Here is a 7,628-nt window from a genome sequence, read left to right on the forward strand (position 1 = left end):
GCAATTGAAATCACGATAGGCAAATGATCGCTACCGTGGGGATCAGGGATCACCTTCCACATGCAATCTAACTGTAGCGATGTCGAGCAAAGCGACAAATCCAACGCGCTTGCGCGTGCTGGTGGTGTAGGAATCCGCGTCATTTCTCCCGTGTTTAAGATGGTCATGTTGAAATTATCGCAAAGATCTTGGATTAATGTTGATCTATTATCATCATGAAGACAGCCCCATACCGTACCGTGCGAGTTAAAGTCTCCCAGAACTAGCCGCGGTGCCGGTAAGGATTCCGTGATATTACAAAGCGTTCGGTGCCCTACCGAGGCTCTAGGAGGAATGTAGATGGAAGCAATGCAAAGGTCTTTACCTTTAATTAAAACTTGACAAGCGACAATTTCAATGCCTGGTGTCGAAGGGAGGTTAATTCGGTTGAAAGAATAGCACTTTTTGATCCCCAAAAGTACTCCTCCATAGGGGTTTTCTCGATCCAGACGAATTATATTAAAGTCGTGGAAGTTGAGATTTATATCGGAAGTTAACCAAGTTTCACATAATGCGAAAGCATCACATTTTAAACTATTTAGTAAAAATTTAAAGGAATCGATTTTCGGGAGGATACTTCTGCAATTCCACTGTAGAACAGTGATCGAATCGGTGACCTCGTTCGATGACTTAGCCATCGAAGGATACGATCGCTGCAAGGAGGGGCCATTTAGTAGTCAACTGCTTCAAAAATGTTTGCACTATAGGGAGAAAACGTATCAGAAGGCTTTTAAGAGGATCAGTAACATTGAAAGCTGTGAAAATTAAGTCCACTATGTCAGAAAATTTCATTAGTCTGCTACTGGACTGAGTATCTGTTTGAAAAAAGGGGACATTTGGGGTTTTGGATGTCCCTGGAAGTGGTGGGTACTCCTTGTTAGAATTAATATTTCCAAGTCCTGGAGCAAATTGCTTCGGCTTTTGTGCATCACTTCCGTTGGATTTATTGGTTGTAGATGGCGCACTCTGAGTAGACGACACCTTCGCACCCTTACGAGGCAATGTAGGGGAGGCTGGATTTCTCCTCTTCCTGGATTCCCCTGGGTTAACCAAAGATGTTCCCTCTCGTGGGTCGTCAGATTCTTGCTCAACGTTAGCCAAACCAGCATAGGGATTTTCGGACAGGACAGATAGCGAAGCATTCTTTAGCATTTCTGCATAAGAACGCCTTGAGCGTTCCTTAAGGGAGCGCTTAATTTTATCCCCGCGCTGCTTGTACGCAGGACATGATTTAAGAGCATGTGAAGGGCCCCCGCAGCAAATACACTTTTCAGTTTCTTTGTCGCAAGAGTCATCCTCATGCTCTCCTTCGCATTTGCCGCATCGTTTCTTATTTCCACAATATGTGGCTGTGTGGCCCAACTGCTTGCAATTGCTGCAGTTCATGACCCGCGGTACGAACAGGCGAACTGGTAGGCGAACCTTGTCAAGGAGGATGTAGTTGGGAAGAGAGGACCCGGCGAATGTCACCCGAATCGAGCCTGATAGAGAGTAGGTAGTCTTACCTCCCTCGGTGTTTGCGGTATACAATTGTTTGCATTCCAAGATCTTAATCTGTTCAAGTGAGGGATCCTTAAAGCAGCCAACCCCGTGCTCCAACAGTTCTTCGCATTTCAGGCCCGGTTCGGACACTACCCCATCGATTTCACAGGCCACACAAGGCACGTACGCTTTAAATTCCCGCGTAAAGCGCTCACAGCAAGCAATCGCGTTTGCCTGGCCGAGATCACTCACTAGAACGCGTATCTTGTTTGCCCGAACACGTGTTATCTGAGTTACGGCCGGGTAATTAGCAGTCAGATCTCGAGAAAGTTTTAATATATTAATCGGTTTCTCTCCGGTCCGAAAATATACCACCCCTGGCCCAGAGGAACCTTCTGGGTACTGCTTTATACGGGGAGCAATGCGAGTATTAGGGGGATCAGGGACTTCCATGATCACATCAGATGGTATTTCGCCCTCGGCCATTTAAGCACGAGGGCAGAGCGTTATATAAACGGGAATGTGTCTTATTATTTGATTACAAGGTAGAGTAAAAGTAGGGAAAAGGAAAGAAAGCAAACGAGGAAAAAAAATAAAGTAAAACTTATCTGCAAACAACGTCGATTGTTCCGCACCAGCGAAAACAATGTACTGGATTTACTGCCGGCACCAGCAGAATGGCAGCTAACGAACGAACAAAGGATGACCTTGAATCACTAAAATTTACACACCGAACACCACTGTGAAATATAACGATCCGTTCCGTTCAAAGGTTGGGAGACGTATGAGTTTTAATCTTTTGTCTTCTTCTAGCAGGAGTCGAGCGTAGACAGTGTTACTACGAATCACTCAAGTCTATCAACATGTCTCACACAGACTTGTCCCTCTTATTCATGAGAACCGACGGTTTTTCAGGCAAAATTTAATATGATATTTAATATGAATTACCTACTGAAAATATTCAGTAGGAATAGGATTCATGCAACAAGGTATTAGAAAACAGGAGTGGAAAATGATGACAAAAAGAATAAAAGTACTTTCAGCTTCAGGCAAACGGGAGATTAGCGACATCGATTATCGACTAGGACGGCCTTCGTCAGGAGACATCATTAACGGAGACGCCGGGTTGTTGTCCGCAAACTCTCAGAAGTTCTTCCAGATGATTTTGTAGTACGACTCAGATACGGATTGGCATCACACCGCGTTGTGCGCGCAATTTTCTTGCAGTTAGTCAGCAGTGATGTTTCGTGTCACCTTGAAGTCGCATCAAACTATCGTATCGTATACGGTACACACGGATCAGGGCTCTTCTGAGAATGAAAAGAAAAATAAAAGGGGCAGTTAAATCTGTATATTGACGGTTTTAGGAAGCCGTATTCGAGGGACATATAAGGTGATCTTCCTCGGGCCCGAAGAGAATCCAATAATTAAGATCTTGCGAAACAATACTCGGCGCATGCCCGGACAATATGTTCGATGTCGTGATAACAAGCGCAGATACCACTATTCACGAGTCCAATACTTCGGAGAAGAGCGTCTTACGCATAGTGAAGCAGATTGATCTTTCGTAGATGTTACCTTCTAAAGCGCCCGCCTTAGCTAAAGAGTTTGCTTCTTCATTACACGGGATGAAGCAATGCGAGGGGACCCAAACTAAGGTAATCTTGCATGATCTTACAGGTAAGTCATGCAACAATTCATATATTTTCCCCAGGTAATAAGGAATGTCTTTTCAAGGTTTCACTGAATGAAGAGCCTCTATTGAGCTAAGGATATCCGAAACAATAAAGTAATGATCAGTGGGCAGAGCATCAGTAATTCTAAGGGACATACACTGAATAGCAGCAAGTTCTACGACGTAAATTGTGTATCTGACAGTAAGCCATTTGCTTCGACCCAGGCGGGATAGGATCATTTTCTGGAACAACTTCCTGATACGGGACAGCATTCCTATCGGTCAATACAAGTTGTGTGGCTGGTATACCTGGTTTATAGATGGCGATGACCTTCACTTGCCTCCAGTGATGAGGGACAATGTTATCCCCAAAGAAACATATTAAATAAATTTAACAAGCATCTCTTGGCAGAGTTTGGCGGATTCTTCAACAAGTTGAATTTGAATGTGTTTGGCCATGGGACTTTATTGTTACGTAATAAGAGAGTAAGGCAGTAACTCCACCATCGAGAAAGTTTTTTTTTTTGCACTACCGTAGGGGGGACGCAGCGCGGTAAATCTTCTGTTCCGGTGCGAAATCTGGACAAATCTTCTTGGCGAAATCGAATATCCAACGGTTTTAATATTCCTCGCTCTTGTTAGTACTGTTTCGGTTTCGCAAACGCCGGGTCGTACCCCAAAGAATGCTCATCGATGTTTCTCTCGTTAGTCCGTCCACGAACCGGTGCCAGTAACTACGTTTCTTAACTTTCATCAAACGTTTTATTTCGGGTGTCTACGGTCGCGTACTGTCGATAGCTAGCAGGTAATCCGTCGTCCCGGAAGGCCTTATATGTAGCGGCCTTCTCCACGCATACGTATGAGCACTCCTAATCTCACCAAAAGCTGCGAGACCGTTCGCGTAAGTTCGCTTCTGGTTCAGTTTTAGTCTGAACTTAAATCGTGGCGAAGAGAAGCAAGCTAGCCAGGAACCCGTACTCTCCCTCCGGAGTAAGCTCTTGTATGGACTCGATTTTGCTAGGTATCGCAGACGCGTAACCCTCCCAATCAATATTTCGTGTGAGGTCAAACGAAACATTGATTGTATTCGTTGGCCCTGAACCATAACTACGATTGGCAGATGCTCGCTACAGTGGGAACCTTCCACGTGCAATCTAACCGCAGCGATGTCGATCAGTGGACAAGTCTAAGGTACTAGGACGAGCTGGGGAAGCCGGAATCCGTGTAATTTCTCTCGTATTCAAAATGATCATATTGAAGTTGTCACAAAACTCGTGAAGTGAGGGAGATCGGTTATCATCATGGCAACCTCATGCCGTATCGTGGGAGATGAAATCGCCTAAAACTAGCCTCGGTGCGGGGAGTAGTTCCGCAATATTGCGAAGCCGTCGTTGGCCAACTGAGGCTCTAGGGTGAGTGTAGGTAGAAGCAAGGTTTATGCCTTTAATTATAGTTTGACAAATGACAATTTCAATGCCTGATGTCAAGGAGAGGTCGATTCGGAATCCCGGAGCCTGGCGTAGTTAGTCTTCTCGATCCAAGCGAATAACATTTAAATCGTGAAAGTTGAGGTCTATTTCTGAAGTAGGCCATGTTTCGCATAATGCAAACGCATTACATTTCAAATTATTTATTGAAATTCATCATTTTTCAGGTAATGATTCTGCAATTCTACTGTAGAATAGTGATCAGATCCGTGACCTCGTTCGATGAATTAGCCATCGAAGGATGCAATCGCTGAAAGGAGGGGCCATTTTGCAGTGAACTACATCAAGAATGTTTTGACTGCGAGGAGAAAGCTTATCAGGATGCTTTTAAGAGGATCAGAGATATTTAAAGCTGTTAAAATACGGTCCACAATATCAGAGAAATTTATCAAGCCTTGTTTCATTTTCTAGCTGAGATATGGGAACACTTCGGGTTTTTGTTATCGAGGAAGTGCTCGGAACTCCTTTTCTGAGCTCAGGTTTCTGAGACCAGGAGCTACTTGCTTAGATTTTGCAACAGTACTTCGTTGAACTATCGTTTTTGGAGCACCTTGATGAGACACCTTCTGACCTTAACAACGAAGCTTAGGAGAGGAACTATTTCCCCTTTTAATATTTCTTCTAGACACAGCACAAGACGTTTCCTCCGGGGGCTCATCAGAGTTGCATTCGTCACTAGACAATTTGATTTGATGTTAGTAGTGACCAGTGGCGTTGTTCTTTTTAGCATTTCTGCAAAATATCACTTGGAGAGTCCCCGAACAGAACACTTTAGTTACTCCTCGCGCTGTTTGTACGCTGAACATGTCAGGAGATTATGTGAACTTCCCCCACAGTAGACACTTTTTGACATCCCTTCCATAGGAATCATTCACATGATTCCCACCGCATTTCAAACAACGAACCTTATTGCCACAATGGAAGACCGTGTGTCCCAGCTTGACATTAGTACATTTCAAGATCCGCGACTCAACGACGAAGCTTGTCAAAGAAGAGGTAGTTGGGCAGAGGAGACCTGGTGAAGGTTACCCGAGAAGAGTCCGAGTTGATATAATCCACTACCCGTCATCTGCAACTGATGCTAAATGCAAACATTTACGGTCCAGTATCTTCACTGCCTGAAGCATATGGTAGCAGATCTGCGCAATTCAACCTCGGTTCTGAGACGACCCCACAGATTTCAACCCGATTAACTGGTACATATACTCTGTACTTCTTCGTAAAAAAAACCGTAGCCAACAATATCGAACTTCGAGCTTCGAACTGTTTACTATCACCAGAAGCTTATCAGAGCTAATTTTCGATATTGCTGTCACATAAGAAATCTCCAATAGATTTAAAGAAAATTGTCTTTAGTCTGGAAAGAATCACGAAGGGCCAGGTTGATGAGCATGCCTTTATTTCGACATCCATCTTCACTTGCGCGCGTGTCTATTGCCCAATGCTGAATGGTAGGAGAGACAAGCTTGAGTAATGTAATATAAGAGCGGTACTTAACTTGATATCCAGGCGTCTGACAGACATAAGTAATGAAACACTACTGCTTTACTGCTCTTCAGGCCAAATAACGGTTGTTTACGCACACACATAAAAGTAGAGAAAAAAACGCCAAAACCTCGAGGGGGCGGAGAGCGCACAAGATGACTTTGAAAGCAAATAACGTTACACTGCATGGGCTGAAAAAATAGTCTTATCGGTCCGAAAGTCACCGTACGAATAATCGTTGAGAGTTTTGATATAGAAACTTCTTTGGGATTGCCTGCTTCTGTAAAAAATAGGTGATTCGACGATGTTCTTTAGTTTTATTTCGAGATTCTGGTATTCGAATTAATTGAAAATCGTATTGTGCAGCAGTCAATTTGTTTTTGATATTATTATTGTTATTATTGTTATTTTTTATCAAGATCTTAACCACGAGGGTCATTCGCCGTTTTGAAAATAATATACCTTTCAGAAATAAAATTCAATTTATAATTCAAAATAGACAAAAAATATAAATAATCGAAAATTATTTCTGTGGACTACCCTGGGCGCATTGCTTTCCGTGTTTTGTGTTTATTTTTTTCTTGGTGGTGAGCAATGGTCAGGTTTAAGCCTGAATCAGACGATACATCAGCATTCGTCAACGTCATGTCACCGTTCCGTCCAGATAAGTTGAATGCGTTCCTTGAAAGCCCTATCACATGTTCCGTGCGCCAAAGCATTACATGCTGCATTGATGCTGTGTGTGAATGCCTCCAGTTAACTGCATATAATGTACATGATGTACATGATGGTGACGGAAGCCTGAATCGTGCCAATCGTACTTTACCATCTGTCGCTTGCTGATCATTCCGTCTGCTTTTTCCTTCGCTTGTGTTTGTGTCCATGTCGTCATCGCTAGAGCTTTGATTTTCGCTGTTAGATGTTTAGTGCTTTTTGTGTTTCCGAGTAACTCTGCTATAGCTTCCTTTTTTGTTTTTTACCTTCCCAGGTGTGTTAGCTATATGTTTGGGAATGCCGTGGAATATCGTCTGTTTGGAATTTGTTTTTTAAGTGGCTGTCTGTGGCGTATCAACAGATGTTGAAGGTTGTTTGTTAGTGTTGGCGGTATTAGATGAATTTTCTTAGGTTCTTTCGGCGCATGGCTTATCATAGTGTGCCTTCTGGCTGCAGAAATGGCACGTGGCCATCTGCTTAATGTATATGCAATGCATAGGGTACTTTGTATATAGTTAACAACTTGAAATGATCTGCCTTCGAAGGTCAAGTAAGACGATATAGGTTGGTTCCGTCGCGTTCGCATCACCCGAATACCGTTCAGAATGCCAGGGAAATAGTTTCTCCAAGTGTTATTTGTAACCGATTCTACTTCTCCATAGTTCGACATGAATCTTTTAATATATTACTAGTACGATGAGCCAAATCATGTAAGCGAATTTCCGTTAGATCAAGGCCCGTAGTCA

The sequence above is a fragment of the Topomyia yanbarensis genome, chromosome 2 (genome assembly GCF_030247195.1).
Source record: "Topomyia yanbarensis strain Yona2022 chromosome 2, ASM3024719v1, whole genome shotgun sequence".
In the NCBI taxonomy this organism is placed as follows: Eukaryota; Metazoa; Arthropoda; class Insecta; order Diptera; family Culicidae; genus Topomyia; species Topomyia yanbarensis.